The sequence below is a fragment of the Pristiophorus japonicus genome, chromosome 1 (genome assembly GCF_044704955.1).
Source record: "Pristiophorus japonicus isolate sPriJap1 chromosome 1, sPriJap1.hap1, whole genome shotgun sequence".
Lineage (NCBI taxonomy): Eukaryota > Metazoa > Chordata > Chondrichthyes > Pristiophoridae > Pristiophorus > Pristiophorus japonicus.
The window spans coordinates 344,303,105-344,327,705 of NC_091977.1; the positions used below are offsets into that span (position 1 = coordinate 344,303,105).

At 44.1% G+C, this 24,601-nt stretch overlaps 1 protein-coding gene across 6 annotated transcripts in view; it reads left to right on the top strand.

Annotated features, from left to right (window-relative positions):
• Window positions 1–24,601, top strand: part of LOC139273284 (CLIP-associating protein 2-like) — a 650,606-nt gene that overhangs the window by 396,847 nt on the left and 229,158 nt on the right. The gene's annotated exons all lie outside the window — the stretch shown is intronic.

Genomic DNA, 24,601 nt, shown 5'->3' on the forward strand with positions numbered 1-24,601 from the left:
CAGCTGCTAAACCCCTTAATACTTCCCCTCTCACTATATTTATTTCATCCCAGAATATCACACTCCTCTTCGATAGCAGTATCTGCATTGCCCCTTTCCTTTGTGAAAACAGATGCAAAGTATTCGTTAAGAACCCTACCAACATCTTCTGCTTCCACACAAAGATTATCCTCATGGTCTCTAATCGGCTCTACCCTTTCTTTAGTTACCCTCTTATCTTAATATATTTATAGAACATCTTAGGGTTTTCCTTAATTTTACTGGCCAAGAATTTCTCGTGCTCTTTCTTAGCATTCCTAATATCCTTTTTAATTTTGCCTCTAAAGATTCTATAGTATTTAGCCATTGGTATATGACATAAATGTCCTTTTTTTTTTCTTAATCCTCCCCTGTAAGTCCATAGGGGGGCTCTAGAATTATTTTTCCCAGTCTTTTTCTTTAGGGCACATGTTTGACTTGAGCCTTCTGGATCTCCTCCTCAAATGCCTCCCACTGTTCCGACACTGATTTACCCACAAGTAGCTGTTTCTAGTCCACTGTGGCCAAATCACTCCTTAACTTAAAAAAATTAGCTTCTCCCCAATTCGGAACTTTTATTCCAGGCCTATCCTTGTCCTTGTCCATAACCAACTTGAATCTGACTGAATTCTGGTCACTGGCACCCAAGTGCTCTCCCACTAATACCCCTTCAACCTGCCCAGCTTCATTCCCCAAAACTAAATCCAAAACCGCCCCTTCTCATGTTGGGCTTGCTGCATACTGACTAAAAAAGTTCTCTTGAATGCATTTCATGAATTCCACACCCTCTATACACTTCACACTAAATTTGTCCCAATCACTATTTGGATAGTTAAAATCCCCTACTATTACTATCCTATGATTTTTGGACTTCACAGCAATTTGCCTACATTTTTGCTCCTCTATCTCCCTCCCACTGTTTGGGGGTCTATAATACACGCCCAGCAGTGTGATCGCCCCTTTTTTATTTTTCAGTTCAACCCATATGGTCTCATTTGATGATCCCCTCTAACATATCATCCCTCTTCACTGCTGTAATAGTTTCTTTAATCAGTACCGTGACCCTCCCCCCCCTTTTTACCCCCCTTTCTATGTTGTCTAAATATCCTGTAGCCAGGAATATTGATCTGCCAAACTAGCCCCTCTTTGAGCCATATTTCTGTAATGGCTATAATGTCATACTCCCAAGTATCTACCTGTGCTCTTAGCTCATCCGCCTTATTCGCTATACTCCTTGCATTAAAGTATATACCATTCAGCACAGGAAGACCTCCTTGCTTACTACTTACTAAGCCTTGTTTCCTCTGTCTTACAGATTCTCTTTCTGGATTCTTGCTGTCCAATTTCTGCTTTACTTCCTTCCCTTTTGAATTTGTTCTCAGGTTCCCATCCCCCTGCCAAGCTAGTTTAAACTCTCCCTAACAGCACCAGAAAAACTCCCCGCGAGGATATTGGTCTTGGTGCTGTTGAGGTGCAACCCGTCCGGTTTGTACAGGTCCCAATGCTTCAAGAATTAAAAGCCCTCCCTCCTACACCAACTTTCCAGCCATGTGTTCATCCTTCTATTCTTATACTCATTAGCATGTGGCACCAGTAGTGTCCTGGAGATTACTAGCTTTGAGGTTCTACCCTTTAATTTTCTTCCTAGCTCCCTAAATTTTTCCTGTAGGACCTCATCCCTCATTTTTCCTATGTTGTTGGTCCCGATATGGACCACGGCCTCTAGCAGTTTACCTTCACAACCCCCCCCCCCTGGTCCCCGAGAATGCTCTGTGTCTGCTCTGTGACATCCTTGATCCTGGCACCAGGGAGGCACCAAACCATTCGGGAGTCATGTCTACGGCCGCAGAAATGCCGGACTATTCCCCTAACTATAGAGTTCCCCTATCACTAGGGCTCTTTAATTCTTCGTCCCTCCCTCCTGTGCAACTGAGCCACCCGTGGTGCCTTAGAATTGGCTCTGGATGCACTCCCCAGAGGCACCATCGTCCTTACCGATACTCAGAAGTGAATATCGGTTTGAAAGCGAGATGGACTCACGGGGACTCCTGCACGACCTGCCTAGCATTCTTACTCTGTCTGGTGGTCACCCACTTCCCCTCTGAGTGCACACCTTTAAGCTGCAGGGTGACCACCTCCGTGCTAGCCACGTAGCTCTCAGCCTCGCGGATGCACCGTATTGACTCCACCCACTGCTCCAGCTCCGAAACGCGGAGCTCGAGTAGTTGAAGCTGGAGACACCTCCTGCGCACATGGTTATCTAGGCTGCGCGAAGCGTCCAGAACTTCCCACATGCCGCAGGATGTGCACTCCACGGGACTGAGCTGCACTGCCATCCCTCTAGTTAGACTTGTCTAGTTTAAAATCTAATTGAAAAGAAAGAGAAAAGAGAGATATTTACCAACTCACCTCACCGACCTCTGTGGCCTCCCGAACTCACCGACCTCTATGGCCTGCCAACCTCCCGACTCTGTGGCCTCCCAACTCCCGACCTCTGTGGCCTCCGAATTCCCGACTCGCCGACCTCACAGGGCCTCCCGACTCGCCGAATTCCCGACTCGCCGAATTCCCGACTCGCCAAATTCCCGACTCGCCGACTTACAGTAGCCACTTGGCCTAAATTCGCACTCGTCGTCAGGAAGAAAGATCCCAGACTGATCCTGAAGCAAAGATGGGACGAGTATATAAGGAAGATAGATATTAGGTGCTTGGGTATATATTTTTTCAATGAGGAAGTGAGGCATTGGGATCTGAGTGAAAGCACAAGGATTTTCTTTTTACGAGAATACTAGACAGAGGTAAGGGAAAATTTGACAGAAACTGTAATTTGGCAACAGTACCTGAAAATTAGAAGAGCAGAGATATTTCTCTTAATTATGAATCAGTAAGTTTAACATCGAACTCATAATAACAAACAAGAAAAAGTTTTATAAGGCCCTTCAGGTCTTTTATTTGTTTTATAAGGCCCTTCAGGCCTTTTATTTGTTTCCACCAGTACACTGCTTATCTGTTGAAAAAAACATAGAATAATACAGTGCATAAGGGTTAATTTCCCCCCCATTCCTGCTGGGGAGCTGTTGAGAGTTTAGCCCAGAGAGTTGGGGCTATAGTGTTGTAGCCCTCTTTGCAACGTGGAGTCCCTTCTCACTGAAAGCATGAAATCATGGAATTTACCCTGTATGTCAAAACAGTTCGAGATTCTCTACACAAGATTTTTTCGAGTGCACCAAGCATAGCAACTATTTTGTGCGAGTAATGTCTCCTGATTTTTGTCATATTGTTATCTTTACCATCCACCTGAAGGATATTGTCTGTCTCAATCCAATACACTCTCAGTATTGCACTATAATGTCAATCTAGATTGTGTACTTGAAGCCCTAGTGTTTTGATTGTTATCAGCAGACGGCATTAGTAAATGATTAGGAATTTGTGAACAGATCAGTACAAGAATAAGAAAGCAAAGTCAAGGATATGGGTGCTTGACAGGGGGAAAAAAACAAACTTTAATAAAATTTTTAATGGAAAGATGCTGAAAAGAATGGATGAACAAAAGGCCCTAGTACAGGGGTGGGGAATTATTTGGGCTGTTTGGCCACTTAACAAGTTTTGGTGAGCTGTTGAGGGCCGTACACCAGTGTTCCCATTCAGCTGTGTGGGCCGCATGGTCATGCAGCGGTCTGGTGGTCCTGCGCAGGCCACTCAGCAGCTCTTTAATTAATAGCTGTGTAATTAGTACAGTAATGAGCACAATTAAATTGCTCACCAATTTCCTAATGAGCAGAGGGTGTTAAGTTAGTGAATAAATCTATTAACTAATTTACTATGATCGTAGTATAAATAATCAGTGCTAAATAAATAAATTTAAGATAATTAAAATGCTAATTAGTAAATACATCCATTTTGCATTAATTAGTTAGGTGATCGTTAATAATTGGTTAACGGGATCCATCAGTCACCCCATCACTGGGGGTTGGGTCTTGGTTGGGAAAGATGGATCTGCACCCTCCCTGCTGCTGCACTCGCCCATCTCCATTGGTTTAGGGGCCACGCTGTCGTTGGTAAAAGGCCCTTCCCCGGGGGGGGCGTGGCGCAATCCGTGACTCACGGCTGCCTGCTAGCCGCCGGTCTCCATATCTTAGCTTCCTCTCTCGAAGGCCCATTGCTAGACTCCCCTGCTACCTCGGAGACAATGACCCACCTCCTGAGTTACATGGGGCGGGGTCAGGCTAGTGGTCAGGTGTGACGGATGTTCAGGCTCAATGCTGAGCCATGGCGGGCTGGATAAACTTGCTTAAATGGCCAAAACAGGTGTAAGTGTCTCGTAACGCCCCCTTTTGGAAAAAAAAACTAAACTTAAAAAAACCTAACTAACTCACTTAGACTGGAGCAGATTAAATGGGGAGAATTGCGATTTTTAAGTTACTTCAAAAAAATCTAGATGCTCCAAAAAAAAAACTGAGTAACTCCTGGAGAAATTTGATGCCCCATGGACCATATACAGTAGACACCTCAAAGCGCCGGACAAGTACCACCAATGCTGCCTCCGCAAGATCCTGCAAATCCACAGAGGATAGACGCACCAACGTCGGAGTTCTCGCTCAGGCCAACATCCCCAGCATTGAAGTACTGACCACACTCGACCAGCTCCGTTGGGTAGGCCATATCGTCCACATGCCCGACACGAAACTTCCAAAGCAAGCGCTCTACTCGGAACTCGTACACGGCAAGCGAGCTCCAGGTGGGCAGATGAAATGCTTCAAGGACACCCTCAAAGCCTCCTTGATAAAGTGCAACATCTCAACCGGCACTTGGGAATCCCTGGTTAAAGACTGCCCTAAGTGGAGGAAGAGCATCCGGGAGGGTGTTGAGCACCTCGAGTCTCATCGCCGAGTGTATGCAGAAATGAAGCGCAGACAGCAGAAGGAGCGTGCGGCAAACCAGATTCCCAAACCACCACTTCCTTCAATCACTGTCTGTCCCACCTGTGACAGAGACTGTAATTCCCGTATTGGACTGTACAGTCACCCGAGAACTCACTTTTAGAGTGGAAGCAAGTCTTCCTCGATTTCGAGGGACTGCCTATGATGATGATGAACCAGTATTTTATAAAGTTCAAGCATAACATCCTTGCGCTTGTATTCCATGCCTCGACTAATAAAGGCAAATATTTGCCTTCTTAACCACCTTATCTACCTAGCTTGCTACCTTTAGGGATCTGTGGACCTGCACTCTAAGGGCCCTTTGTTCCTCTACATTTTTTGGTGTCGTACCATTTAATGTGTATTCCCTTGCCTTGTTAGACCTCCCCAAATGCATTACCTCACATTTATCTGGATTGAATTCCATTTGCCACTGTTTCGCCCACCTAACCAGTACATTGATATCTTGCTGCAATCCGCAGCTTTCTTCTTCATTATTAACCTCACAGCTTATTTTAGTGTCATTTGCAAACTTCTTAATACCCCCAGTATTCAAGTCCAAGTCACTGATATATACCTGTATCACAAAAAGCAAGGGGTCCAACACGGAGCCCTGCGGAACCCCACTGGATACAGCCTTCCAGTCACAAAATCACACATCAATCATTACCCTTTGCTTCTTGCCTCTGAGCCAATTTTGGCTCCAACTTGCCACCTTGCCCTGGATCCCATGGGTTTTTATTTTTGTGACCAGTCTGCCATGTGGGACCTTTATCAAGAGAAAATTGTTTAAATATTGAATTAGAGGATATAATTCAGATTCTCAAACTGCCATGGTGGATTTTGACTCGCATTCTCTGGATTATTAGTCTGGGCCTCTGGATTATGAGTAACAACCACTCGGCTATTGCTCCCAAACGGAACCATTAGTTTTGTATCTAGAGGCATAGAATACAAAAGCGAGAAGATTTTGAAATTTGTGCAACATGTTCACTCGGCCACAGTTTAATATTGTGTGCAGTTTTGGGTACCCAATCATAGGAAGGATATAAAAGCAATGGAAAAGTTGCAGCTTAGATTCACTGGATTATTAAGCATGAGGAATTAAAGTTATGAAATAAGACTTGAAAAGTTGTGACTTTTTTCACTGGGGCTGAGAAAATTGAGGGGTGATCTGATAGAGGTCTTCAAGATTATGATGAGTTATGCAAGGTTGGTGAGATAGTAATGAGAGACTACAAATTTAAGATAATCAGAAAAATAAGTAAAAGGCAGGTTTGAAAAAATGTCTTCACACAGGATGGTTGGAGTGTGAAATCTCTTCCACAAACAGTTGTTGCAGCGAAGACCATACATTCCTTTAAAAGAGAGTTAGATAGTTCCTTGTTAAAAAGAAATACTGACAGATGTGGGATTGAAATGGGTGGCTCATAATATATACTTCAAGTATTTCCTGGACATGCGTGAAGAAAAGATTATATTAACAGGTGGTAAAACTCATCTGATATTCTGTATCTGGAATTTAATGTTGAAGTAACTCACGAGACTGATGCTAAGAATAGAACATAGAGTTAGAGGAGGGAAATGTGGATCAAAAACTGGCTTAGTAGTAGAAGATGGACTAATTATAGGGGTTTCAGTGTTGATGAAAGGAAGATAGATGCAGTAGAAAAAGCAAACTGCAACCAACATAATTACTCGACTTGCATATTATCGTAACAACAAGGTGAAAGAATCGAGCTGTCTTTTCGCAAGTATAACGTTAGAGATGAGATCATTTTGATTTTTTGTTGAATGCAGATATACTGGTAATATTTTAATAATTGGGGATATTGGACAAGAAGAGAACATACTTTCAATATTCAGCTGCAAAGTAAGATGAAGTTTAGATCAAATATTGGTAAATTCGAGCACAAAATTTTTTGTATAAATTGTATAAACTAACACTGTGTAAAATTAACTATTGCCGGCACAGACCCAACTAATCAAAAGACTTGAAAGTGAATTTCTGCTGGCTTTCTCCCGGTCGTCTGCCATAACTTTGGCGGAACAGCCATGGAAACCGCCCCCCCCCCCCAAAAGAAAAATGTAATTGTAGGAGAGTTCTCTTGTTTTTTTTTCTCCCGGTCAACCATTAGGAACAAGGAATGCCTTCACAGACCTCTCTTTCTCCCTCTGCCTCGCTCTCTTTCTCTGTGGGACCCTGGAGAATGGGTTTTCTCAGGGTTGAAAATTTCACTTGGGCATTGGGTGCTGTTCAACCATTTCGTGTTTGAGCCATGAATTATGGAAATTGTAATTTTCATTCTTCTCCAATGGAGTTACAATACTCAAAATGCACTGCAACAACGTGTGTAGTGCTTGGCAATTAAGTTGAAAATTTATAACCAATGACTTTGAAGCACAAGCAATAGAAAATAATAACTTTTTTTTACTGCACCTGAAACATTAAATAAAAACAACCTTAGCTAACTGTTGTATGGGATGAGATTTTTTTGCATCGCTGAAAGGCACTGAATTTGAAGCCAAGGGTGATGAGAATATTGCAGTTGCTTTGTATTGCAGTCAGAGTACTTGGGTAGCTCGGACTGATATGACTCCCCATTTAGACTACTGGTCATTGCAGATTTTATAATGGGGGAGAAAACCTCCCTGGCACAGCACTACAATGACAACACCTTGGGAAAGAAGTATAAATTCTCCCGGAGAAGAATTTTTTTTTATAACCATACAAATAACTGAGAAAAATAAAGAAGGTTTTGTAAGGATAAGGGAAGAACAAAATATTTATATGTCAAGCAAAAACTGCAAACGAGAGCTAAATCAAAAACTGTTGATTTTACAATGTAAATAAGAACAATTTCCTTTTGAGAAGGGAAGAGACAACAAAGCTTTCCTGCTCCTCCAGTTTTGGAAGAGAGAGAGAGAAAAACAGTATTACAAATATAAATAGGTCTCCTCTGGCATTGCTCAAAGATATTCGGAGGTCTGGAGCACAGTTTTGATGTTTAGCTGCTCAGACAGAGCTGTGTTTGACCTGTCTTATCCCTTCAAAACCACTGCCCCCTGTGGGGAGGTGATCTAGAGATGAATTTTTAATGACAGTTTCTGTGAATTTTCAGCTATTTATAAATCCCCACTTGTACCCTCGAAGAATCCAGATTAGCAAGGTTAGAAATGTCAGCAGTAAATAACTGCTATTCTCTATCCATTTTCTTTTTACATTGTAATGTAATGTATGTAGTAGACATAACTATTTTTCTCATAGTATATGTATTTGTAATCAATCTGAGGCTCAATATGTTTCTGTTGTTAAGGTTTATATTTTCTCTCATTTCAATTGTGATGTATTGCTTGAGTTGTGTTGTATTACAGCGATGTTGTGCTTGGCCTACAACAGAATTGGGATGACCATCATGAACTACACTCCAGACCCTGCACTACTTGTGGAACAACTCCACAGGAGTCAAAAAGGCTGATGGACTGTTGGCCTTTATAAATAGAGGAATAGAATATAATGGGGAGGAAGTTTTGCTGCAGCTATACAAAGCCCTGGTTAGACCCCATCTGGAGTACTGTATACAGTTAGAAAGGATATATTGGCCCCGGAAGGAGATTCACCAGAATATTACCAGGGCTTCAGGGGTTAGATTATGAGGAGAGATTACATAAAGTAGGCTTGTATTAGGCTAGAATATAGAAGGTTATGGGTGATTTGATTGACGTTTTTAGGAATTTAAAAGGAATTGATTGGGTAGATAGACAAATTTTTTCTGCTGATGGGGGTGTCTTGGACATGGGGTCATAACCTTAAAATCAGAGCCAGGCCATTCTGGAGAGAAGTTATGAAACAATTCTTCACGCAAAGGGTGGTAGAAGTGTGGAACTCTCTCCCACAAAAAGCAGTAAATGCTAGCTCAATTAATAATTTGTAATCTGAAATCGATAATTTTTTGCTAGACAAGGGTATAAAAGAATATGGAGCAAAGGCAGGTGGCTAGAGTTAAGCTATAGATCAGCCATGATCTCATTGAATGATAGCACAGAATTGAAGGGCTGGATAGCCTACTTCTGTTCCGTGTATTGATTTTTTTTTTTAATCTATTTTTGTCTTTTTATATTTTTGCCCTTTTCCTACTCTAGGTTTACTCATCATCCCCCTACATAAGAGTGCCAACAAACATCTGCTGCTGCCCATTTGGTTTGAGAGAGCAGCCTGGGTTGCTCTCCCCCAATTTCCCCACTTTCCTTTCTATGATGAAACTGCACTTCACCCTTTTGGCACAGCTGAGATTAATGATGCACTACATGGGAAATCACAGATCGCATCACTCTTTGACACAGGGTTTTAGGGCTTCAGTGCACTTTGACACATTGTCTTTTTTATTGTTCAAATTTTTACCAAGGTGGTTAAAAAGGTAATTTGTGGCTACACAAAATGATGAGATGTAATGCAATTAAGAATATTTAAGAAAACAAGAACATTTTAAATTTCAAGAGAAGTACAGGTGCAATGTTCTGAATCCAGAACTCCGAAAGCCGGACATTTTGCACATAGCTGATGGAGTAGTCCGGAATCCGAAATTATTGTCTAGAAACTGGACATTTGAGGCAAAACCCAAAATCCAGCACGTATTCAGTTGAGGATTTGGATTTCAGACAAGCAATCAAGAAAATCAAGTCTGAAATCTGGAATCCTTGATCTAATCCGTGCCAGGTTTCGGGTTTTGCCGGATTTCAGACCTCACCATTCAAAACCCGGCACGGCTTCGGTCGAGGATCCCGGATTTCAGACTCTTGATTTTCTTGTCTGAAATCTTGAAAAACCCAAAAACCGGAATGAACTCAGTCCCAAGGATTCTAGATTTCGGACGTTGTACCTGTACTACATTAATTTTGTGAAACATAACCTGATGCATGAATATGTGAAAGTGCACCCACGATGGGTTTCCTGATTTGCTTGCAATATCATTCATTGTCAGACTTACTACTAGTAGCTCATGGCCAGGCAAAGCTGGAAGTCTCTCATTAAAATCCGCAGTTATGGAATTATGAAGTCAAATGGATGAGTGACGAGCTGCAGAAATATGTATATTTTTTGGTACAGCTGATGTATAGTTCAATCTTAACTGTTGTGGATTTGTTAGCTGCTGTTTCCAACTGGTATACTCTTCCACTAGTGACACCCAGCAGTACATCACTACTACTTCAACATTCCTGGTTCCCCCAGCAGTGAGTCTGACAATATATGATACAAATGAATGGGAAAATCTTTTATGTCTTGAGCTTTGTTTCATCATGTAGCAGGAAATGTACATGGTTCAAACCACACATATAGCATCATACTTCGTATCTTTCATATTGCTTTCTTAAATATTAGTTTATGCATTGTTAGCTATCCTGTTTCCAAAAAGTTTTTGTCCTAATTTAATGTTTCACCTGCGGTGAGTATTTATTGTACATGGAATCTAACATACTAACTCTTTTCTGTTCTTTGCTTGCTCTGTTACAAAGATGATGCATCTGACAAGGCAGATGGTAAGGAAATTGCCTACCTGTCTTTCCTTATAATCCTGTTCCAGATCTGTAACTAACATGTTTTAATATGCTTATAGGTATAAATGCTAGATATAACATCACAAATTGTCACGTCTCTTAATTGGAAGTCAGCTTGGTGACATGTGGAACATATGGGCAGTTGTATCCCAAAAAATCATCCCATTAAGAGACAGTACCAACAAGTTGCTATGTGGTATAATATATTTGTCGTATGTGCGCAATTCAAAATTAACTACATGCATTTCCCCAGTAAGCCTCTAAAACCCAAGTTATCTCATACTTTTTATTTTTTTAATCCATGTTTTCCATAAAAGTTTTCAAATACAGCAGTAATCCCTGAAGCAAAATTAAGGTGCATTAATCAGTCAGTTCACCAAGTAATTTTACTGTCAAAAGCCATAATCATAATATTAACTTGTATGTATGTTGTCACTTTGAAACTTTTTTCCTGTTTAGGAACAACTTCTGTAGATGGTAAGCACTGAGAATTTGAATTCCGTTTTTTTTAAAACTTGGAAAAGTGACTATGAAGCTGTCGAATTGTTAAAAAAAAACTGGTTCATGAATGTTCCTCAGGAAAGGAAACCTGCTGCCCTTCCCTGGTCTGGCCTATATGTGATTCCAGTCCCACACCAGTGTAGCCTAGCAAGTTGCTCAGTTGCAATTAGAAGTTACAACAAAGTATGACTTTTTTGGGGAGGTGGAGAGATAGGAGGGACATTCTTAGTATTAAGGTAGCTTATGAATTTCCAAGCATTTTTACAGCACAATCATCTTGCAATAAATGGCCCAATTCTGTCATCAATTCCACAGTGAGGCACTGTGTCCCAGCTCACCAACATACCTGAACTTGAGAGGTTTAGAAAAACATTTTCTGAGAAAGTCTTGCATTCAGGATAAACTTTTAAAGGTATGATCCTGTTTTGAATTATTCTGCTTGTGAATTGGTCGTAAGTGCATTTTAACTGCTCTGTGCTCAGATAGCTTACTGACCACAGTAGTGAAGTTGTGTTTGGATGGATTATGAAGTGCTCTGTGTAACTCCCCTTTCTGGAAAGTCCAGTGGCCCAGCACACATCTATTTCACCCTTTTTCTCTTTTTCTTATGGTTGCTCTTCTGTTTTCTGTTTTAGCCCTTGTAATATATGCTTTTCTTTATAAAACAGCTTTACTACCTATATTGGATTTCTCCCCAGATTCTGATTTTATATCTTTGCTCACATTCATAGTTTTCGATCAGTTGCCTTCTCTTGTTTGTTTCATATTGGATATAGGCTGGAACTGTAATGTCTATCACCTTGGGAGTTTTTAAACAGTATTTGGCCTTCTTCCTGTCATCCTCTTGTTTTATAAGTAAGGCTCAATTATGACTGGATAAGACCATTATGTTACAACAGGCCTGTGTCAAAGTGCAACAAGGATCACACTCCACTCGATTCCTCATTCTCTTAGTTTGTTTCCCTCACCAAACATCTATCCAGCTCTCTTGAATTAGAGTTGAGTACTTCAATAAGATCTTCCCTCAGCTTTGTCTTCTGAGGTGTAAATATTTCTAATTTCTGTAGCTGCTGCTTCTAGTGCAGGTGTCTCATACCAGGTATCAACTAAATTGCCCTCTGCTGTACCCTTCTTAAAAACTAGGATGCCACTACTGCAGTACGGTGGGTAGAATTGTATAAGGACACCACGTAGGGCTTGTCCAGTGTTTTGTAGCAACTCAGTGTCAATTACTTAGATCTATTCTCTTGTCCCTCTAATTAACTTCTCCAAGATCTTGGTCTCTTAGGTGCATACTATGCAGATGTTAAGGTCATCTATCCACCAGTACTCCAGATTCCTCTCCCATGTTGTGCCCTAGAGAATTATGCCATTATTCTTGTATTTGCACTGCTTTTCTTTTCCCCGGTCTTGCCATCTGCCAAATGAAATCACAGCATCTATCCAAATCCCACTCGCATTTGATTTTTGCCTACAGAAGGATACATCCATACCCTTCTACTCGCCCTCAATGAACTTAACTTTGTGTTCCTAATTCAAATAAGTTCTAAGCCACTTTGTTATTGACTCCTCCAACCCCACCACCCCCACCTTCCATTTCCTTGCTTTCCAATGTTGCAGGCTAGTCTTCTGTGCAATAACTTTTGCTAAAATGAAATCCTCAATGAAGCACCTACTACGTTCCTAAATTAATTGGTCTTCATAAGAGCTCCAATATATTTGCCGCGTTATCCAATCAGCCTCCATTGTAACCATCTTATTTCTTCAAGATCCTCCACCTTAAAGTTTGAGTGTCTTTGTTATTCTCCCCTTCTCCATTATAAATTTGACTTTAAATTCTACTATATTGTGATCAGTGTTCGATTTGTTCTCCAACTAAAACTGCCTCCACCATCCCATGGTTGTTCTAGAGAATTAGATCCAATATCGCCCCATTGCCTTCTAATTTCCTTCATGATTTGACTCATGTTGCACTCCATAATTCTGTCCAGTCATATATGTTGACTTTTTACTCCCATTATAATCCTCTCAATTTATCTCATGTAAATTGAAATTATTCGTAACAGTTGTATTTGGCCCCTCACATGCTTCCTTTATTTGGTTATCAAGTTGCGATTACCTCTATTCTTGACCTGATAGGCTGTAATCAGGTCTCCTCCTTTCTGCTCTGCAATTCCAAAGCCACAGAAATGACTGAACCTGGAAGGAAATTTTTTGTCGACTACTTTTTTCCCCCTTTTTATTCTTTACCTTTAACTGTATTAGAACCAAGGTTTGGTGACCAACAGCTGAAGTTTTAAATCTGAATGATGTCAAACCAACCTTCTATTAATTTGTAGCTAATTAATCCCAAAGCAATTCAACAACAACTTACGTTTACATATAACGCCTGTAACATAGTAAAATGTTTCAAGGCGCGTTACAGGAACGATATCAAAAATAAAATTTGACACCGAGTCATATAAGATGTTGGGGCAGATGACTAAAAGCTTGGTCGAAGATGTAGGTTTTAAGGAGCATCTTAAAGGAGGAAAGAGACAGAGAGGTTTAGGAAGGGAATTCCAGAGCTTAGGACCGAGGTAGCTTAAGGCATGGCCGCCAGTGGTAGAGTGATAAAAATTGGGGATGTTCAAGAGACCAGAATTGACGGAGCACAGTGGTCTTGGGGGATTGTAGGGCTGGAGGAGATTACAGAGATCTGGAGAGGAGAGGCCATGGAGGGATTTGAAAACGACAGTGAGAATTTTCAAATTGAGATATTGCTTAACTGGGAGCCACTGTAGGTCAGTGAGTATAGAGGAGATGGGTGAGTGGGACTTGGTGCAAGTTAGGACACAGACGGCAGAGTTTTGGATGATCTCAAGTTTATGAAGGGTAGAACTAGGGAGGCTGGCCAGGAATGCATTGGAATAGTCAATTCTAGAGGTAACTAAGGCGTGGATGAGGGTTTCAGCAGCAGATAAGCTGAGGCAAGAGCAGAGACAGGCATTGCTACTAAGATTCTAGATTTAGGTAAGGCCGACTTCAACGGGATGAGGCAGAGGCTCAAATAATGTTAATGAGTAAAACAACAGAAGATAGGTGGGAGATGTTTAAATAAGATTTTTACGTGATACAGAACCAGTATATACCCTTGAGGGGCAAAAGCTCTACTTGCCAAAAAAAACAGCAATGGACAATTAAAGAGGTAAGTGACAACATAAAACGAAAGGAAAGGGTATACAAAAATGCAAAAAATAGCTCAGATCCTGGTGAATGGAAAAGATACAAATAACAGGTCACAAAACAGATATTAAGAGCTCCAAAAAGGGAGTATGAAAAGAAACTTACAAGGGATATCAAAATCAATACATAGAATTTTTAGAGGTACATTAGGAAAAAGAGGGTGGTCAGGAGCAATTTTGGCCCCTTAAAAACTGAAAGTGGTGATATTGTCAGTGACAATAGGGAAATGGTGGACATGTTGAATATTTACTTTGTATCAGTATTTACAGTAGAAGAAGAGGATAACATGCTGGAAATCCCAAAGAAATTAATATTTAATCAGGGACAGGGACTCAATAAAATTAACATAGATAAAATAACATTAATAACAGTCAGGGAGGAGGCGGAGCGGGTGTCCAGGGAGGCTGACAAGAGGCCCATCAGTCGGCGGGAGTTCGTCGTCGGAGAGGAAGCAGAGCGGGTTTCCAGGGAGGCCTACAAGAGGCCCATCAGTCGGCGGGAGTTTGTCGTCGGAGAGGAGGCAGAGCGGGTGTCCAGGGAGGCCTACAAGAGGCCCATCAGTCGGCGGGAGTTTGTCGTCGGAGAGGAGGCAGAGCGGGTGTCCAGGGAGGCCTACAAGAGGCTAGTCAGTGCAGCTGCAGCAGGGAGGCAAAAAAGAAGTAGAAAGAAATCGAAAGGTGACGTCACAGCCAAGGGGGTAAGTGATTGGCTGGTGATTGGTAAGTAGTTTTTCTTTTTCTTTTTCTTTATCAGTAAGTAAACTTTTAGCATTGTTGTTGCCAAATTAAGTTAATCTAGGGGTTAAGTCATGGCAGATGAGCTCGGAAGCGTGTTATGCTCCTCCTGTACTATGTGGGAAGTCAGGGACGCTTCTAGTGTCCCTGACGACTACGTGTGCGGGAAGTGTATCCACCTGCACCTCCTGACGGACCGCATTGTGGCACAGGAGCTGCGGGTGGATTTACTCTGGCGCATCCGCAATGCTGAGAATGACGTGAATAGCACGTTTAGTGAGTTGGTCTTACCGCAGGTAAAGGGTACACAGCCAGATAGGGAATGGGTGACCAACAGGAAGAGCAGTGCAAGGAAGGTAGTGCAGGGATCCCCTGCGGTCATCCCCCTGAAAAACAGATGCACCGTTTTGGGTACTGTTGGGGGGGATGATTCAACAGGGGAGAGCAGCAGCAGCCAAGTTCATGGCACTGTGGGTGGCTCTGCTGCACAGGAGGGCAGGAAAAAGAGTGGGAGAGCTATAGTGATAGGGGATTCGATTGTAAGATAGGTGTTTCTGCAGCCGCAACTGAGACTCCAGGATGGTATGTTGCCTCCTTGGTGCAAGGATCAAGGATGTCTCGGAGCGGGTGCAGGACATTCTCAAAAGGGAGTGTGAACAGCCAGTTGTTGTGGTGCATATAGGTACCAACGATATAGGAAAAAACGGGATGAAGTCCTACGAGGCGAATTTAGGGAGCTAGGAGCTAAATTAAAAAGTAGGACCTCAAAAGTAGTAATCTCAGGATTGCTACCAGTGCCACGTGCTAGTCAGAGTAGGAATCGCAGGATAGCTCAAATGAATACGTGGCTTGAGGAGTGGTGCAGCAGGGAGGGATTCAAATTCCTGGGACACTGGAACCGGTTTTGGGGGAGGTGGGACGGTCTGCACTTGGGCAGGACCGGAACCAATGTCCCAGGGGAGTGTTTGCTAGTGCTGTTGGGGAGGAGTTAAACTAATATAGCAGGGGGATGGGAACCTATGCAGGGAGACAGAGGGAAATAAAATGGAGGCAGAAGCAAAAGATAGAAAGGAGAATAGTAAAAGTGGAGGGCAGAGAAACCCAAGGCAAAAAACAAAAAGGGCCACATTACAGCAAAATTCTAAAGGGGCAAAGTGTGTTAAAAAGGCAAGCCTGAAGGCTCTGTGCCTCAATGCGAGGAGTATTCGGAATAAGCTGGACGAATTAACTGTGCAGATAGCAGTTAATGGATATGATGTAATTGGCATCACAGAGATATGGCTCCACGGTGACCAAGGCTGGGAACTCAACATCCAGGGGTATTCAACATTTAGGAAGGATAGACAGAAAGGAAAAGGAGGCGCGGTGGCGTTGCTGGTTAAAGAGGAAATTAATGCAATAGTAAGGAGGGACATTAGCTTGGATGATGTGGAATCAATATGGGTGGAGCTGCGGAATAGCAAAGGGCAGAAAACGCTAGTGGGAGTTGTGTACAGGCCACCAAACAGTAGTAGTGAGGTTGGGGACAGCATCAAACAAGAAATAAGGGATGTGTTCAATAAAGGTACAGCAGTTAACATGGACTACTTTAATCCACACATTGATTGGGCTAACCAAACTGGTAGCAATGCGGTAGAGGATGATTTCCTGGAGTGCATTAGGGATGGTTTTCTTGACCAATATGTGGAGGAACCGACGAGAGAGCTGGCCATCCTAGACTGGGTGTTGTGTAATGAGAAGGGACTAATTGGCAATCTTGTTGTGTGAGGCCCCTTGGGGAAGAGTGACCATAATATGGTAGAATTTTTTATTAAGATGGAGAGTGACACAGTTAATTCGGAAACTAGGGTCCTGAACATAAGGAAAGGTAACTTCGACAGTATGAGGCGTGAATTGGCTAGAATAGACTGGCAAATGATACTTAAAGGGTTAACGGTGGATAGGCAATGGCAAACATTTAAAGATCACATGGATGAACTTCAAAAATTGTACATCCCTGTCTGGAGTAAAAATAAAACGGGGAAGGTGGCTCAACCGTGGCTAACAAGGGAAATTAAGGATAGTGCTAAATCCAAGGAAGAGGCGTATAAATTGGTCAGAAAAAGCAGCAAACTTGAGGACTGGGAGAAATTTAGAATTTAGCAGAGGAGGACTAAGGGTTTAATTAAGAGGGGGAAAATAGAGTACGAGAGGAAGCTTGCTGGGAACACAAAAACTGACTGCAAAAGCTTCTATAGATATGTGAAGAGGAAAAGATTAGTGAAGACAAACGTAGGTCCCTTGCAGACGAATTCAGGTTAATTTATAATGGGGAACAAAGAAATGGCAGACCAATTGAACAAATATTTTGGTTCTGTCTTCACGAAGGAAGACACAAATAACCTTCCGGAAATACTAGGGGACCGAGGGTCTAGTGAGAAGGAAGAACTGAAGGATATCCTTATTAGACGGGAAATTGTGTTTGGGAAATTGATGGGATTGAAGGCCGATAAATCCCCGGGGCCTGATAGTCTGCATCCCAGAGTACTTAAGGAAGTGGCCCTAGAAATAGTGGATGCATTGGTGATCATTTTCCAACAGTCTATCGACTCTGGATCAGTTCCCATGGACTGGAGGGTAGCTAATGCAACACCACTTTTTAAAAAAGGAGGGAGAGAGAAAACAGGTAATTATAGACCGGTTAGCCTGACATCAGTAGTGGGCAAAATGTTGGAATCAATTATTAAGGATGAAATAGCAGCACATTTGGAAAGCAGTGACAGGATCGGTCCAAGTCAGCATGGATTTATGAAAGAGAAATCATGCTTGACGAATCTTGTGGAATTTTTGAGGATGTAACTAGCAGAGTGGACAAGGGAGAACCAGTGGATGTGGTGTATTTGGACTTTCAAAAGGCCTTTGACGACGTCCCACACAAGAGATTGGTGTGCAACATCAAAGCACATGATATTGGGGGTAATGTACTGACATGGATAGAGAACTGGTTGGCAGACAGGAAGCAGAGAGTCAGGATAAAAGGGTCCTTTTCAGAATGGCAGGCAGTGACTAGTAGAGTGCCGCAGGGCTCAGTGCTGGGATCCCAGCTCTTTACAATATACATTAATGATTTAGATGGAGGAATTGAGTGTAATATCTCCAGGTTTGCAGATGACACTAAACTGGGTGGCAGTGTGAGCCGTGAGGAGGACGCAAAGAGGCCGCAGGGTGACTTGGACAGGTTAGGTGAGTGGGCAAAAGCATGGCAGATGCAGTATAATGTAGATAAATGTGAGGTTATCCACTTTGGTGGCAAAAACACGAAGGCAAAATATTATCTCAATGGCGGCAGATTAGGAAAAGGGGAGGTGCAACGAGAACTGGGTGTCATGTTTCATCAGTCATTGAAAGTTGGCATGCAGGTACAGCAGGCGGTGAAGAAGGCAAATGATATGTTGATCTTCATAGTTAGGGGATTTGAGTATCGGATCATGGAGGTCTTACTGAAGTTGTACATGCCTTGGTGAGGCCTCACCTGGAATATTGTGTTCAGTTTTGGTCTCCTAATCTGAGAAAGGACGTTCTTGCTATTGATGGAGTGCAGCGAAAGTTCACCAGACTGATTCCAGGGATGGCAGGACTGACATATGAGGAGAGACTGGATCAACTGGGCCTTTATACAGTGGAGTTTAGAATGGTGAGAGGGAATCTCATAGAAACGTATAAGATTCTATCGGGACTGGACAGGCTAGATGCGGGAAGACTGTTCCCGATGATGGGGAAGTCCAGAATCAGGGGACACAGTCTAAGGATAAGGGGTAGGCCACTTAAGACTCAGCCGAGAGAAACTTCTTCACTCAGAGTTGTTAACCTGTGGAATTCCCTGCCGCAGAGAATTGTTGATGCTAGTTCATTGGATATATTCAAGAGGGAGTTAGATATGGCCCTTAAGGCTAAAGGGATCAAGGGGTATGGAGAGAAAGCAGGAAAGGGGTACTGAGGGAATGATCAGCCATGATCTTATTGAATGATGGTGCAGGCTCGAAGGGCCGAATGGCCTGCTCCTGCACCTATTTTCAATGGGCCCAAGTTTCGAGCCGCGCCTAGAACGGCGCAGTCCCGACCTGGATGCCCGTTTTTCGCGCCACAAAGTGCGCCTAAAAAATACCTCCGTATTCTCCACCTCCCTGCAGGTCCTCTGGCCCTCGGCGCAGCGGAGCAGGGGCTGTAGGGGGTGGAGCCAGGTCCCTGCGCTGAAAACAGTGCCGGGACCTCTGTACATGCGCGCTACAGTGGGCACGCAAGTGCAGTAGCTCCAGGCGCCCGAAACTGTGTGGGAGGGGCCCGAAGCACGCAGCCCCTAGCCCTGGCCGAATGGCCTCACTGGGGCTGCGTGAATAAGGCTCCTCCCACGGCCAGCTCCTGCTTCCACCCGACTCGACACCCGTGCTCCCCCCCCCCGGACCCGACACCCGCTCCCCGCCCCCGGACCGGACCCGACACCCGCTCCCCACCCCCACCCCGGACCGGACCCGACACCCTCCCCCCGACCTGACCTCCCTCTCCCTCCCTCCCCCCGACCCGAACCGAACCGACCTCCCTCCCACCACCCCCCCGACCCGACCCAACGCCACCTACCTGTAAATCTGGTGCTGGGGACGGGCCCTGCCCGAAGTCTCGGCCCGGCACGTTCAGCCTCCCTCACCCTTCTCCTTCCCCCCCCACCCCCCCCCCAATCTCCTTCTCCCCCCCCCAATCTCCTTCGCCCCCCCAATCTCCTTCTCTCCCCCCCCCCAATCTCCTTCTTCCCCCCCCCAATCTCCTTCTCCCCCAATCTCCTCCTTCCCTCCCCAATCTCCTTCTCCCCCCCCCCAATCTCCTTCTCCCCCCCCCCAATCTCCTTCTCCCCCCCCAATCTCCTTCCCCCTCCCCATCTCCTTCCCCCTCCCCATCTCCTTCCCCCTCCCCATCTCCTTCCCCCTCCCCATCTCCTTCCCCCTCCCCATCTCCTTTCCCCCCCATCTCCTTTCCCCCCCATCTCCTTTCCCCCCATCTCCTTTCCCCCCCATCTCCTTTCCCCCCCATCTCCTTTCCCCCCCATCTCCTTTCCCCCCCCATCTCCTTTCCCCCCCCATCTCCTTTCCCCCTCCCCCATCTCCTTTCCCCCTCCCCCATCTCCTTTCCCCCTCCCCCATCTCCTTTCCCCCTCCCCCATCTCCTTTCCCCCTCCCCCATCTCCTTTCCCCCTCCCCCATCTCCTTTCCCCCTCCCCCATCTCCTTTCCCCCTCCCCATCTCCTTTCCCCCTCCCCCATCTCCTTTCCCCCTCCCCCATCTCCTTTCCCCCTCCATCTCCTTTCCCCCTCCATCTCCTTTCCCCCTCCATCTCCTTTCCCCCTCCATCTCCTTTCCCCCTCCATCTCCTTTCCCCCTCCATCTCCTTTCCCCCTCCATCTCCTTTCCCCCTCCATCTCCTTTCCCCCTCCATCTCCTTTCCCCCTCCATCTCCCTTCCCCCCATCTCCCCTTTATCCCCTTCTCCCCCCTCCCCCCTTCTCCCCCATCCCTCCCCCTTCTTCCCCCCTCCCCTTTCTCCCCCATCCCTCCCCTTCTCCCCCTTCCCTCCCTGTACTCCTCCCCTCTCTCCCTCTACCCCTCCTCCTCCTCCCCTCGCTGTCAGAAACACAGACACTATCAGACAGAGAATGAGAAACACACAGACAGACAGAGAGATAGAGACACTGACAGAGACACACTGAGGGGGGGGCATCCCAGCACGCTGTTGGAGGGCTCCCGGTGCTGCAGTCCGTAAGTAGAAAATGTTTTATTGATTTTTAAAAAAAATTATTTTTTCTTAATTTTTTTTGATTGATTTATTGGTTGACTTATTGATGTATTTATCATTTATTATTGATGATGGCTCTTTATTTGTAAAACTGAAGTGTTTGATGTTTGTAAACTTCCCTTTAAACACCCCCCCCCCCCCCACCATTCCCTACGCCTGATTTGTAACCTACGCCTGATTTTCTAAAGTGTAGACAAGGTTTTTTCGAGCGTATAGAAATCTTAACTTACTCCATTCTAAGTTAGTTTGGAGTAAGTTTTCACTCACGAACCTTTGAAATCAGGCGTAAGTGGCCGGACACGCCCCCTTTTGAAAAATAAATTCTGTTCCAAAGTGAAACTGTTCCAACTGACTCGAACTGGAGCAAACTGAATGACGAGAATTCCGATTTCTAAGATACTCCGTTCTACACCAGTTGTTCCTAAAAATCAGGAGCAAAGCATGTGGAAACTTGGGGTCTATGTTTCTATGTAAAGAAAATAATGGCACTCAAGAGTGACAAGTCCTCATGACCAGATGGTTTCCATCCCAGAGTTTTAAAGGAAGAAGGTGAGCACATTGCAGATGGCCTAACTATAATCTTCCAAAGTTTTCTCTCTAGATTCAGGAACCGTCCCTTTAGATTGAAAAATTGCGCATGTCATTCAGCTTTTTAAGAATAGCGAGAGAGGGAAACCAGGGAATTATAGACCAGTTAACCTAACATCTATTGTGGGGAAATTGCTAGTCTTAAATTAAGGACAGGGTGACTGAACACCTTGAAAATGTTCAATTGATCAGAAAGTGCATGCATGGATTTGTGAAAGGTAGGTCATGTCTGACGAATCTGATTGAATTTTTTGAAGAGGTGACTAAAGTAGTGGACAGCGGAATGTCTACAGATGTTATATATTTGATAAAGTCTCACATAAGAGACTGTTATCTAAGGTAAAAGCCCACGGAATCTAGGGCAAATTATTGACCTGTTTAGGAACTTGGCTGAGCGGCAGGAGACAGAGAGTAGGGATAATGGGTCGGTACTCTAATTGGCATGGTGTGACTAATGGTGTCCCGCAGGGATATGTGTTGAGGCCTCAACTATTCACAATATTTATTAACGACTTAGATGATGGCATAGAAAGTCATATATCCAGATTTGCCAATGACACAAAGACAGGTGGCATTGTAGACTGTGTAGATGAAAGCATAAAATTACAAAGTGATGATGATAGATTAAGGGACAAAACTGGCAAATGGATATCAATGTAGGCAAATGTGAGGTCATCCACTTTGGACCTAAAAAGGATAGAACAGGGTACTTTCTAAATGGTGAAAAGCTAAAAACAGGTTTCAGGTACAAAGATCATTAAAATGTCATGAACAGGTACAGAAAATAATCAAAAAGGCTAATGGAATGCTGGCATTTATATCTCGAGGATTAGAGTTCATGGGGCTAGACGTTATGCTGCAGCTGTACAAAACCCTGGTTAAACCACACCTGGAGTACTGTGAGCAGTTCTGAGCACTACACCTTAGGAAGGATATATTGGCTTTGGAGGGAGTGCAGCGTAGGTTTACCAGAATGATACCCAGACTTCAAGGGTTAAGTTATGAGGAGAGATTACACAAATTAAGGTTGTCTTCCCTAGAATTTAGACGGTTATGGGGTGATCTGATGAAGTTTTCAGGATATTAAGGGGAACAGATACGGTAGGTAGAGAGAAACTATTTCCGCTGGTTGGGGATTCTAGGACTGGTGGCATAGTTTAAAAATTAGAGCCAGACCTTTTAGGAGTGAAATTAGGAACCACTTCTATACACAAACGGTGGAAGAAGTTTGGAACATTGTTCCGCAAACAGCAATTGATGCCAGATCAATTGTAAATTTTAAATCGGAGAGTGATGGCTTTTTGTTAACCAAAGGTATTAAGGGATATGGGCCAAAGGAGTTAGATCGCAGATCAGCCATGATCTCATCGAATGGCGGAACAGGCTCGAGGGGCTGAATGACCTTCTCCTGTCAAGGGTGGAAATGGGCAGTCTTAGTGATGAAGCGGATATGAGGTCGGATGCTCAACTCGTGATCAAAGATGACACCAAGGTTGCGAACATACTGGGCCAGCCTCAGACAGGTGTCAGGGAGTGGCATGCAATTGGTGGGAAGGGAATGGAGTTTGTGGAGTGGACCGAAGACAATAGCTTTGGTCATCCCGATATTTAATTGGAGGAAATTTCTGCTCATCCAGTGCTGGATGTCAGACAAGGAGTCTGACAGTATAGAGTCAGTGGAGAGTTCGAGAGAGGTGGAGGAGAGATAGAGCTGTGTATCATTCGCATGCATGTGGAAACTCTTATCTGTGTAACCTCCTCCAGCCCTACAACCCTCTGAGATATCTACATTCCTCTAATTCTGATCTCTTGACCATCCCTGATATTAATCACTCCACCATTGATGGCCATGCCTTCAGCTGCCAATGCCCCAAGCTCTAGAATTCCTTCCCTAAAACTCTCCGACTCTGTACCTCTCTTTCCTCCTTTATAACACTCATGTGAAGCACCTTTATGCGTTGTACTATATTAAAGGCACTATATAAATACAAGTTGTTGTGTTGTCAGATGATGTCACCGAGGGCCAGCATATAGGTGAGAAATAGGAGGGGGCCACGGGTAGATCCTTGGCGAACACCAGAGTGACGGAGCGGGAAGTGAAACCATTGCAGGTGATTCTATGGTTGCGGCTGAAAAGATAGGAATGGAACCAGGCGAGTGCACTAATATTCAGCTGGACGACCGTGGAGAGGCGTTGAAGCAGAAGTTTGTGGACAGCCGTGCCAGAGGCTGCAGATAGGCCGAGAAGGACAGGGAGGGATAGTTTACATTTGTTGCAGTCAATTAGGATGTCATTTGTGACCTTGGTAAGACTAATTTGGTATTGCAGCAAGGGAGGAAACCTGATTGGGGGCAATCAAGCAAGGAATTCTGGGAACGGTGGGCATGGATTTGGGAGGTGACAACACATTCAAGGACTTTGGAGAGGAAAGGGAGGTTGGAGATGGGGCGAGTTTGCAAGGATAGGAGGGGTCAAGGGTTGTTTTTTTTGAGGAGAGAACTGATGACGGCAGATTTGAAGGAGAGAGGGCATTACCTGAGGAGAAAGAACCGTTAACAATATCAGCTAACATGGAAACCAGGAAGGGAAGTTGAGTGGTCAGGAATAGGGTCGAGAGAACAGGTGGTCAATCTGATTGACAAGATGAGCTTTGAGAGGACATGAGCAGAAAAAGGAGAGAAACTGGTGAAATATTCAAATTCAACATTAGGGCAGGGAGAAACAGAGGAAGTTAGGTCTGGTCGGCGAGGGGAAGGAAGGGAAGTTGCAGAGGCAGCTGAATGGATGTTCTCCATCTTATTAACATAAAAACCCTTGAGCTTCTTATTTATTGTTGGAGGCGAGGGAGAAGAAGGCAAGGGAGCGTGGTTTAAGACCGTTTGTGGTGGTGAAGAGAAGCCAGGTGTTGGATTAAGGATTTTAAAAGAGAGGCGTAATGAGTGGAACTGGGTGAGATGCTCAAAGGAGGAGAAGTTGCCAGAGGAGTAGAGGTACGGACCAGGGTGTGATTTAGAGATGAGGGCTACACCACAACCGTGGCGGTTTGGGCGGGGCAAATAGTGAAAAGTATAGCCAGGCAATATATAGCCTGCACACTTCAGTTTCAAACAATGTGAATTGCATTGGGATTATGTTGATCTCTGCTCATTAATCACCTGGTTTTGCAGGACCTCAGTCCAGTTTAGCAGGAAAATGTGAAAAGTGAAATGCATTGGGATTAATGAGCTGAAAATCAATGGA